This window comes from Mandrillus leucophaeus, unplaced genomic scaffold, assembly GCF_000951045.1.
Source record: "Mandrillus leucophaeus isolate KB7577 unplaced genomic scaffold, Mleu.le_1.0 Scaffold7, whole genome shotgun sequence".
Lineage (NCBI taxonomy): Eukaryota > Metazoa > Chordata > Mammalia > Primates > Cercopithecidae > Mandrillus > Mandrillus leucophaeus.
In genome coordinates this window covers 8,994,007-9,006,311 of record NW_012107585.1, presented here as the reverse complement: position 1 = coordinate 9,006,311, position 12,305 = coordinate 8,994,007, and the positions used below count along the sequence as shown (strand labels likewise).

General features: G+C 48.9%; 1 protein-coding gene across 1 annotated transcript in view; it reads left to right on the top strand.

Moving 5' to 3' along the window:
• Window positions 1-194: 194 nt before the first annotated feature.
• Window positions 195-12,305, top strand: part of PITPNM2 (phosphatidylinositol transfer protein, membrane-associated 2) — a 177,046-nt gene continuing 164,935 nt past the window's right edge. The window contains exon 1 of the mRNA XM_011964525.1: window positions 195-825. The gene's annotated coding sequence lies outside the window, so the exon portion shown is untranslated. The remainder of the gene's footprint in view (window positions 826-12,305) is intronic.

Below are 12,305 nucleotides of genomic sequence, written 5' to 3'. Positions count from 1 at the left end.
GGGCTGGAGGAGGGAGCGGAGACCCGGGCAGGGAGGAGGGTGTGGCGTGCGGGAACCCCGCTCGGGAGATGGCCTCAGTGAGTCGCCGGCCCCGGATTCGTGCCCGAAACGCTGATTTCCGAATTTCCGTCGGTCGCGGCCGCATGGGGGACCCCCGCCAGGGACAAGTGTCATAGCGGTCGGGGGGCAGGCGTGGGCAGTGCCGGTGCCAGGGCGAGGAAGGGGCTGTCGGCAGGAAACGGAGGTGAGCCCCCTGGCCCGCCGCCTCTGCTTCCCGCCTCCAGCTCAACGTCCCCAGGCCCGGGCCGTGACCTCTGCGTGTCGGGGGCCCAGGGTTGGGGTGTGGCCCGTCTCCATCCTCAGTGCCCCCTTCCTGTTGTTATGGGGGTGCCGCCTCTGTCTTCTTCACACCCCGAATCCTTTCTTATCCGTGGGAGGGCTGATCGGGGGGGCTTGGGGAGAGGGAAAGTTCAGTGTCCCCCGCCCCAGTGTGCACTGACTCCCCGCAAGAAATCCCAAACGACCAGTCCAGGTGAACATAGTGCGTGCGGTGCAAATGTCATTTCAAGGCAAGTCCTCCAGGCTTGTCCCCTTTCCACCGACTTGCTCCTGCAGGCATCCTGCACTCCTCTCCCTCCCTCTGAAGTGTGGGCTGGGCGCCTCTGCAAACACCCTGGCCTACCTGCCTCCCCCACCCAGAATCTGGATTCTTCAAAGGAGACCTCACTGCAACATCTGTCTTTGTTCACGACCAGCTCTCTCCCCGGCCCCCATCTGGGAGTCACCAGAGCTGCTGATAGACCCCCCACTTCTGGAGGGAAGGCAGTAAGTGCTCCCCTTCATCTGAATCTTCTCTGACACCCATCCCCCAGACTCCTCTCTGCTCTGAACTCCCACTGCCTGCTATCTGTATCTCCTGTGTAACTCTTATCGACGTCTGCCTTATTTTATAGTTACTTTTCCATCTGCCTTATCTCCCCTGCTGGACGGTGAGCTCCAGGGCTGGAGTTGATTCATCTCTGGTCCCCTGCTCTGGTCAGTACCCTGCGTGCAGTCAGTGTCTCCGTGGAGCAGAAGGCCCTTCCAAGGCTTGCCTCTGGAACCCTAGCTTTTCTGGTTCCTGGACTGTTGCTGTTAAATTATTTTTCTTCCGTGAAGAGACTGTATTCTGTGGTTGGAATGGACTTCCAGCCCTCTCCCACTGCAGAGAGAAACACAGTGAGCTAGGAAGGACTGTTGTTCTTGTAAGGAGTGGCTTGCCAAGTGAACAGGACAGTACATCCTCTGCCCTGAAGATGGCCAGGCACAGACTCTAGATTCTCTGGGTAGTGAGTGTTGAATGGGCCATTCTCTCTCCTGGCCTTCTCCAGCTGCTCAGGCATGGGAGGCAGTAGGGGAGAGAAGGGGACTGCGGGAAAGGGGAGAAGGGGACTGGGGTTCCAGGCCTGGCTTTTCCCCATAACTTGCTGTAGGAGCTTAACTACGTCGCTTGATTTCTCTTGGTTGTGGTTGCACCTTATGGAATCTGAAAGAATTCCTTTGCGTATCTAAGGCCCTTTGGGATCTGGGTCCTGTCTACCTTTTCTGCCTCCTCTGCTAGTATTTCATTCATACTCTAAGCTGCAGTCCTCTCAGGCTACCTAGAGGCTTTCAAAGACTTGGTGCTCCCTTGCCCTCCATCTCCCCAGGTACCTTCAACTCTTCACTGGTTGAGACCCAGTCTTGGCCTTCACAGGCGGAACTGGTCCCCCATCTGATTTTCGAACCACCCTAGTCTGACTTGCCTGCCACACAGGATGGCCCTTATCTATTTACATGTGCCCCCCACTAGACCGTGAGCTCCTGGGCGGTCAATGCTGCTTCATGTTTCTCTGCGTCCCCAATGCTTCGCTGCACACTAAGGCACTTAGGAAAATAGTGAGAGGGTTGGCATAGATGAGCACTGATAGCCCTTCTTGTCCAGAGTCGATTGCTTATACATTCTCTGTTATGGGGACCCATTGCCTTCTTTCGTGTCTAGAGGCCTGTTTTAACACCAAGTAGATAGATGCTCTCCTAACCAGCCCATCCAGTTAGTCTTTCCAACTTGGTCTTCGAGAAGACCAGTCACAGAGGATGTGCAGTTATCTGTAGAGATTAGCAGAGGAAACGTCTGGTACTTCGAGATCACTGCCTTGCTGTTTACGGAAAAGATGTTGGGGGCCATGTGCTCTTTAAAGTAAACGTAGTGGTATTGCTCCAGTGTCTTTGGCCATAGGCAGGAGGAGCCGCTGCTTATGACCGCAAGGTCAATCCAAAATGAGCCATTGGGTTCTTGTATGCCAGTTCTCAACTTTGCTTAGATGAGATCAATCCCTTTGCAGATAGTCACCCTGAAAGCTGCTTAACAGGACTCCCTGCCTCCAAACACAGATGCAGATAAGTGGTCTTTGCCCAGCTTCTCTGTAGGTCATTTGGTTGATGTTTATTAAGCTTTTACTGGGTACCCTGGAATGTTATCAAATAGAGCCATGGCAAATCCTCATCTGGTTTACTCTAAAACCATAATCTGAGGCATTTCCCCCTTTTCTAAAGGCTTTCTACAGTGACCCATATTAAAAATTTCTTTTAGAATTTAGGGCCAGGCAAACTTTTCCTTCCCCCAGGAAACTAGGTTGCTTTCTCCTTTGATAATGAAAAGGAAAGTGGGGAAGGAAAACATGTTTTGTTTGTATACTTTGCACCATGCAGTGTGTGCTTGGGCCTCCCTGACACACCCTGCAGGGTAGGTTGTATTCTGCTGCTTTTTTTCCAGAGAAAGAAGTTAAGACACACAGAGAGGTCAGCTAACTTGCCCAAGTTTCCCTGGATTTGTACTCAGTTCTGCTTCTTTGCCACACTATGTGTGGCTCTTTCTATACCACACTATCTTTCCAACTGATTATGTTTCTCCTCTTCTCCTTGGCTTCCAGGCTGCTCAGCACACAATGTGATATTCTGTCTAGCAACTATATTCACTTGCCCTCAACATCAGCATATTTATTTCTGGACTCTTTTTTCTGTGTGTGTGTTTATGTGTAAATCTCTCTCTATATGCTCTTTATAAAGTTATCACAAAAGGTTTCTGGAAAACTGTATGGGTAAGAGAATTGAATATAGTAAGTAACATTGCTTGCTGGGCATGGTGGTGTGCACCTGCAGCTGAGGTGGGAGGATCCCTTTAGCCTAGGAGTGTGAGGCTGCAGTGAGTTATATAAGCTTGTGCCAGTGCACTCCAGCCTGGGCAGCAGAGTGAGACCCTGTCTCTAAAAGAAAAAATAAATAAAAATAAAAAGGTAACATTGTACCTAACACACTAACTCACAGTGTGGTTAGGGAGATGAGTCCACAGGTAACAAAAGGTATGTGTGATAAGAGTTGTTGAAGGTAGAGGTCAGAGGGGTAGATGCCCTTTCTGGGTAAGGCAGTCAGGGTTGACTTCCTGAAAGAAGTGGGACTTGAAGGAAGCCTTGAAGAATGGGTAGTTTTGATAGTCCACAGCAACTGTAAAGGTGTGTAGGACTTACATTCTAAAATCTGTGGTTATCGTGATGGCCCTGCAAGACAGGTCTTCTGGTGGGAAAGGAGAGAATTGGTCCAGATACTAAAGTGGGGAGCCTGGTGATGCCTTCTTCAAATCTTGTGTATCCTTGATGGAGGATCCCAGAACACTGGAGCTGGGAGGGCCTGCACCCTATTGAGGATGAGAGGCAGAGGCTGGAAGAATAGAAGTGATCTGGGCAAGACCTCTCTGCTAGCCTGGAACCCAAGTCCCTGATTACCAGTTTCGTGTTCTTGTTTTAAAGTGACAGCTCTGTACGTGGGTCCTTGATTCCTGTAAAATGAGTATGGAGTACTGACCTCCTCACGCCCAGTCTGGCAACACCAGGGCAAACCTCTGCTAAACATTTATGGTCAAACACATGACGAGTGCTGTTAGGAGGGGCATGCTGGCATTTGCTTAAATTACTCTTTTTTTTTTTAACTTTTATTTTTTAAAAAATTATTATTTTTAGATGGAGTTTCGCTCTTGTTGCCGAGGCTGGAGTGCAATGGTGTGATCTTGGCTCACTGCAACCTCCGTCTCCCAGGTTCAAGCGATTATCCTACCTCAACCTCCCAAGTAGCTGGGATTACAGGCGCCCACCACCATGCCCGGCTAATTTTTGTATTTTTAGTAGAGACAGGTTTTCGCCATGTTGGCCAGGCTGATCTTGAACTCCTGACCTCAGGTGATCTGCCCTGAGCCTCCCAAAGTGCTGGGATTACAGGCGTGAGGCACCGCGTCCAGCTGTTAACTTTTAAGTTCAGGGATACAAGTGCAGGTTTGTTGCATCGGTAGACTTGTGTCATGAAGGCTTGTTATACAGATCATTTTGTCACTCAGGTACTAGTACCCATTAGTACCTAAACCTAGTACCCATTAGTTATTTTTCCTGATCCTTTCCCTCCTCCCACCCTTCACCCTCCAATAGGTCCCAGTGTGTGTTGCCCTCCTCTGTGTGTCCATATGTTCTCACCTTTAGCTCCCACTTTAGCTCCCACTTATAAGTGAGAACTTGTGGTGTTTGGTTTTCTGTTCCTTCATTAGTTTGCTAAGAATAATGGCCTCCAATTGCATCCATGTTCTGCAAAGGACATGATCTCATTCTTTTTTATGACTATATAGTATTCTATACTATGTGTATATATACCACATTTTCTTTTCCAGTTTACCATTGATGGGGCATTTAGGTTGATTCTATGTCTTTGCTATTGCAAATAGCGCTTCAGTGAACATACGCATGCCTGTATCTTTATGATAGAATGATATTTTTAGTAGAGACGATGTCTTGCTGTGTTGCCCAGACTGGTCTGGAACTCCCAGGTTCAAGCAGTCCTCTTGCCTGGGCCTCTCTAAGTGTTGGGATTACAGGTGTAAGCCATTGCACCTGGTCAAATTATATTAACAACTGCCCTTGCCAGAGGACACAGGAAATAAACTAACAGGCAGGGTTCCAGTAATAGACAAATCAAAAACCCAAGACAGCCTTGGAGAGAGAGCCTGGAAAGATGAGTTTCACACTCTCCTTGTTGAAGTTCCCCATCCTTCACAAAGCTTTTCCTTGAGTGCCCTTGCCCCTGCAGTCCCTTATCTCTATTGTGGAAAGGGGTCTTATTAAGACCCGGCTAGTCAGAAAGATCAGAGGTCATGATCAGGGACGTCAGTGGGAGTCATGGGTCCAGGGAAAAGGCAGAGTGTTATCAGAGCAGCGGGAGGACCCAAGAGACCTTGAGGCTGATTCCAGTCTTGGAGCAGAAGCTGACAGCTCAGACTCCTTGTTGGGTGTGAACATGCCAACCTGCAGCCTTAGGAGCACATGACTGCAGGCTGGAATAGCTCTGTCTGAGGAAAGTATATCCTGACTATGCATACATGTATGCATAGTCATTTGATTCATATTTTTGGCCATAGTTAGGTTCTTTTTTTTTCTTATTTTTTGAGACAGGGTCTCTCTCTGTCTCCCAGGCTGGAGTGCAGTGGCGTAATCATTGCTCACTGCAGCCTCAAACTCCTGGGCCGAATGATCCTCCTGCCTCAGCCTCCTGAGTAGCTGGGACTACAGACATGTGCACCACGCTGGCTAACATAGTTATGTTCTATAAAGTCCCGCTTAAAACACTGAGTTAGTGAACACTGAACCACTGCTCTTAGGGAAAACACAGGATTAGGCTTCTTTGAGCCTGTGGGCACAACATTTTCTTTAACCAATCCATATGTAATCTTATGTTGTATGTTTCTGTTGAAAGAGGTCTGGCGCGGTGGCTCATGCCTGTAATCCCAGCACTTTGGGAGGCCAAGGTGAGTGGATAATGAGGTCAAGAGATCGAGACCATCCTGGTCAACATGGTGAAACCCCATCTCTACTAAAAATACAAAAGTTAGCTGGGTGTGATGGCGTGCATCTGTAGTCTCAGCTACTCAGGAGGCTGAGGCAGGAGAATTGCTTGAACCCAGGAGGTGGAGGTTGCAGTGAGCCGAGATCGTGCCACTGCACTCTGGCCTGGCGACAGAGTGAGACTCTGTCTCAAAACAACAACAATAAAGACACCCTACTTAATATGTATTATTGATTCATTAACATTAAACTCCTGGCCATCAACACTGTGACTCATGCCTGAATGAAGCTTCTCTAACATACAGATTTTCTCTGCATGTCATAACCATCTTGCACCCAAGAACTAGACTGCACCTCAGCACTATGATTGGGGGCCATTCCAAACAGCAAAATCACCAACACAGAGCACACAAGTGCCAAAAATATGGCACTGGACAGACCACAAAAAGGACCCTTGTTTCCATTAGGAGAGCTGAGATGGGAAGATAATGTCCCCTCCTTCAACCTCAGCAGGGAATGTGCCATCAGGCAACTTAAATTTTTTGCCAGTCTGCACAGATTTGAAAATGAATTTGAAAGCACCATGAGCATTGATTTTGGGGCTATAGATACATTTTAGTGAGTAGGTTAATTCACAAATATGGAATCCGTGGATAGTGAGGATCTGCCACCTTTGGCCTCATGTCAGCCCCCATGGTGTATCCAGCCTAGCTCAGGGCACCATGCTGATGGTACTTAATGGATGAAGGCTGGAGCTGCGGGATGAGGCTGTGGGCAGATTCTTGTGTTTGCTTGTCTTAGGTGCGAGAGAAAGACAAGCTGTCCTCCCTCAGCCCTCCTGTAGCTTCTTCTAGAAGGGCTGCTGCCAGCAGAATGGTGCCCATCTCTCTCTGCTCAGGTCTACAGGTAGGAGGGACTCTGTACTTTCATGCCGAGGGTTCTGGCGGCAGCCCTGCAACAGACTTGGCCTTTCTTAAGAGGAGCTGAGACCAATCCTTCGCCCAAAGGAATAATCCTCTTACGGAGGTGTTTCAGGCCAAGGTGGGGGGTTCCTGGGGCCCCCATGCCTCAAATTGTGGCCTTCTTATGCCTGGGCTCTCTCAGAGGAACCTTTCCCAAGTCTTTTGCCTATTGTGTGCCCTCTTAAGAATTGGTACCTAAGTCATACAGATTATTACTGTTTCTCCTCTGCAGAGCTGTTTATTTCCGTTTGAGAGGTGATTCCTGGGGAGGGCCTGAATTTTATCTTTTGGCAGCTGGGGGGCTTCCCTCTCAAGTCTGAGGCACAGGCTGTGCCATGGAGCAGGGCTGTGCACTTTGCTTCTTTTTTTTTTTTTTGAGAGGGAGTCTTGCACTGTCACCCAGGCTGGAGTGCAGTGGCATGATCTCGGCTCACTGCAAGCTCCGCCTCCCGGGTTCACACCATTCTCCTGCCTCAGCCTCCCGAGTAGCTGGGACTACAGGTGCCCGCCACCTCGCCCAGCTAATTTTTTGTATTTTTAGTAAAGATGGGTTTCACCGTGTTAGCCAGGATGATCTCTATCTCCTGACCTCATGATCCGCCCGCCTCGGCCTCCCAAAGTGCTAGGATTACAGGCGTGAGCCACCGCTCCCGGCCCGCACTTTGCTTCCGTTGTCCTCCTGGGATTAGAATCAGGCCCTTCGGCCTCCTGGCCCCTTAGGGAGGGCTCACTGGGCACCAGTGTCCTGCATGAGGTCGTGAGCCTGTGGGGGGCCTGGTTGTGGTACTGCTGGCCTCCACCCTCTGCTGTCTCTCTAGACAGCCCCATGGAGGAAGGGAGGGAGGGGGGAGGGGGATAGGGATGTGTGTGTCAGGGTAGAAATAGGTGGCCATTCCCAGCTTCCATCAGTGGCGTGAGGTTGTCTGACAGGCAGGGCTTCCCCGCAGGTGTGGATGCGTGGTTAACGCTGGCTTGGCCATGGTGCTCTGGAGAACAGGAGGACAATCTCTCTCTCACACTGAAGGGCCCATTTAATTGCTTTCCTTGGTACTTTATAACAGTTGACTTTTCACTTGCTTTTTTTTTTTTTTTTCATAAGAGGGAGAAAAACTCAACATTTTTTGCAAATAGAATTTTTCCCATGTGGGTAATCACACTGGAAAGAAGCATTTAAATCCCTTGAAAACCACACATAAGTGAGGCTCACAGAGCAGGGGGAACATTCAGTCAGCAGGGGTGGCCAGACGTGGAGGCACTTCAGCGGGTTATCATGTAAGGAAACAATTATTCCACATTTATTTTGGATTTGCTTGTTGCAGCATATTTCAATTAGTTCGTCAATGTTGTGCATCTGACAGGCCAAACGTTTATTGTGGTTGAACCATCTGGGAGGTGGGAGGCCTGCAGCCTTCCCCGTGGCAGTCAGGAACTACTAGTTTAAAGAAAATTTGTTTGATGTGTTTAAGAAGCCAACACTGAAACACCATTAATAACAAAATCCTCAATAATTCTGAAAGCACTCTCACCTATTTCGCCATCAATTGGGCATGCATCACCCGAGACTTCATTCTTCCCCTAAGCGGGACATTTTCCAATATGCTGAAGCAAAGTTTTGAAATGGCTTACTTAATTGGTCCAGAGCACGATTTGTATTAACCCAGCAAGGAAAATAGCTCACTAATTTATATTTGAGTGTGAAGTAGCTTATGCATTTGCTGCTGGGAGTAGCAAGGGATGCGTTTAGTGGATTCTTGCCATTAGTATGCAGCTGAGCTCCTGTCCTGTACTGTGATAGAGAGTGTTAGTTTGATTTCAGTTCCCAGCCTTGGGTGACTCACCAAAGCATTGTGAGTTCACGGTAATGACTGCTGACCGGTGCAATTTGTTGTGCACTCTTTTATAGTACCTGATTTCACCCATTTTTCATTTTACCTCAGTTATTCCTCCCCACCACACCCCCGCTAAAAGTTCTCTTTCCTGAGGAATGTTCTGTCTGACTTTCCAGCAGAGAGGATAAAGGAATTTAGAATCAAACAAATAGGAGAGCCAGAAGGAGCATTGGAAAAAACCGAGCCCAAGGGTTTGACCTTTCCACAAAGAGGAATGACTTTCCATTTCCCTGAAACCCTAAGATCACAGGGCTGGGTGTAGGGTGTTGGCGGTGGAGCGGGATTAAGACTCAAGGACACAGCTAGTGAACTGGAGGCCGGCTTATAAAATCTGGGACGTGCAGCTCACTCAGGTTTGTCTTGGTGGCCTGGGAGCTGTAGGACTGGAGTTTGCAGGGTTCGGGCCAGTGGCTCCCATACCATACCCAGCCTTATCGACTCTGTGTTATGGGCTTTTCTGGTGCTTAAGATTCCTGCTCCAGGAGACGGCTGCTCTTCCCTCTCCTGGGAAGCCTCCAAACCAGAGGCATCCCTGGTCTATCCCAGCTGCTTCTCAGGCTGAGGGGATCTCAGCTATTTGTGTTTGAGTTGCTGGTGCCAGGCGCAGTGGTATGGTGGTGATCCAGTGTCTGTGGATTGTTCTTGCAGTGGCAGTGGCTGGAGGTACAGAGAGGAGGGGCCTTTCCCGCTTACCCACCTTTTATCTAAGACACCACAGTGCATGGCATACTTCTGCCCATTGTGCTTCACAGGACTCTCACAAATGTTGCTGTGCCCATTTTACAGGTGAGGAAGCTGAGACTCAGAGAAGTCATGGTGTGGCCCCCAGTGCTTTCATTTGTTGTGTCTCACAGATGGGGACCCTAAGACTCAGAGACCTCATGACTTAGGCCTCACCGCACAGGGAGTTAACTGCTGACTGGACTCTAGACCTGATCCCTCATGTTCATGCTTGTATTCGGTCATGTTCTGTTACACAGCCTGTGCTGTTGTTTTAAAACATCAGTATTTCCTGATCTGGTTGAGTTTAAGCAGTACAAAGTACCTTTCCATTTGGGTTTGTGTGGGGTTTTTTTTTTTTTTTCCTTTTCTTTTTTCCAAGAGGAAAACAGAATTCCTCTTCTGTTTGTTCCTTTTCAAAGAGGCCAAACGGATGCATGGACTTACAGCAGATTCACCAAGACAGGATTGCATGCTCTAGGATCACATCTGTTTATGTGACTTTGAGGCCAAATTCGGACCTACTTGTGAAGTTGTCCAGGCATGCACCTGTAGGCTGGAGGTTAGAGAGCAGGAGTGGGGTCTAGCTAGGCCTCTGGGGTGTGGTCCTGGGGGGTTTAGGAGTCTTACTTGAGAGTTGCTGCCTTTTTCTCCCTTTAAGGGAGAACGACGTTCAGACTGCCTGGGTGACAGCTGGTCAAGCAGATCCCTGTTTATGGCCTCCTTTCTGTTAGGGGGTGGGGCAGGGGATTTTTAAAAGAAGAGCAGAGTTCCTAGCAGCTTGTCCTGGAGGAGGGGCCTCGCTCACCTTCAGCCAGGGCCAGCTTAGTCTCCATCTTTCCCTGTGCCTGCTCACTTTTGCTCTTTCCTTGTTCTCTGACTCATTAAAGAAGGAGCAGGGGCCCAGAGCTGACCTCAGGATAGGGCAACAGGAAGCCAGGTTGGGGAGGAGGAGGCTGGAACTCGTGGCTGCGTCCTCTGGGGATGCCCGCCTTCCTTGCTGTCTCTGTGCTCTTCTGGGCTGAAGGAGCAGAAGGGCCTGTGGCCAGTGGGCTAAGAGGATTAAGAGGTTATGCAGGTGGGCCCAGTGTGGGAATCTCTGACTTGGGTCCCCTGAGCAGGAGTCATAGGGCCTGCGTTCCCCGGGGGCCTAAGAGGGCATGTCCGGAGCAGCTGAACCTGGGTTCTTCATCTAGATAGAGACACATCCCTTGAACTTCTCAGACCATCTAGAATTAGACCTGCATTGCTGTCCTCTTGATTTAGCTCCCAGGGCCTGGGTGTCCCAGCCAGCTGGTGGGGTGCCTGGGGACACTCAATTATCCCTTTTTACGTTCCCTCAGGTTGCCTAACTTGGTTCTAAATTTGAAAGAGGGATTTAATTAAATCTCTGGATGAAAGAAAACTTGGGGGAGGTGGTCTGTGGGGACGGGGTGATAGTAAGTCATACCTGGAAAAGTAGAAGTGGACTACTTGGCCTCTGGGATGGCCAGGATTCCCCCAAAAAGCAAACAGTGAGGTCTCAGGGCTGGGCCTTCCTGCTCGCCAGGTGGTGGATTGCCAGTTTATTCCTACTCTCACTATAGTCTTGCCTAGGTGCTTGGAATAACCCAGAAGGATTCCAAGTTTCTGGCCATGTTAAGGCTGGAGATGCAGAGAGAAAATGCAGTAGATTCCAGCAGATGTGGTGTGTGGGAGAGGACAGGAAGGGTCTCTGGAAGCCCAGTGGAAAAAGAGAGGCACCAGATGAGGCTTCGGACAGAACAGGAAAGAAGGCAGAGATGTGCGATTGTCTGTTTTTTTTTTTTGTTTTTTTTGTTTTTTTTTGGAGAGAGAATCTCGCATTGTCGCCCAGGCTGGAGTGCAGTGGTGCGATCTCGGCTCTCTGCAAGCTCCGCCTCCCGGGTTCACGCCATTCTCCTGCCTCAGCCTCCCGAGTAGCTGGGACTACACTGGGACTACAGGTGCCCGCCGCCACGCCCAGCTAATTTTTTTGTATTTTTAGTAGAGATGTGGTTTCACTGTGTTAGCCAGGATCTCGATCTCCTGACCTCGTGATCCACCTGCCTCAGCCTCCCAAAGTGCTGGGATTACAGGTGTGAGCCACCATGCCCAGCCAATGATTGTCTGTTTTTAAAAATTGAGGTGAATTTACACATGATATGAAATTAAACATTTTATTTATTTATTTATTTTTGAGACAGGATCTCACTCTCTCACCCAGGCTGGGGTACAGTAGCACAATCGTAGCTCACTACAACCTCAACCACTTGGGCTCAAGGGATCCTCCTGCCTCAGCCTCCCAAGTAGCTGGGACTACAGGCTTGCATCACAGTGCCTGGCTAATTGCCTAATTTTTTGTAGAGGCAGGGTCTTGCTATATTGCCCAGGCTGGTCTTGACCTCCTGGCTTCAAGTGATCCTCCTGCCTGGGCCTCTCAAAGTGCTATGATTACAGATGTGAACCACTGTGCCCATCCTATAAAATTAAAAGTATTTTAATTTGAAAATTAAAATTTAATTTTATAAAATTAAAAGTATTTTTAAAGTATATAATTCAGTGTTATATAGTATATTCACAACAGTGTGCACCCATTGGCTCTATCGAATTCCAGAACACTTTCATCACTCCAGAAGGAAACCCTACACCCATGGGCAGTCACTCCCCATTCTTCCCTCTCCCAGCCCCCTGGCAACAACTCATCTACTTTCTGTTTCTATTGATTTACCTATTCTGAACATTTCATATACATGGAATCATATAATGTTTGGCTTTTTTTGTTTTTTTTGTTTTTTTTGAGACGGAGTCTCACTCTGTGGCCCAGGCTGGAGTGCAGT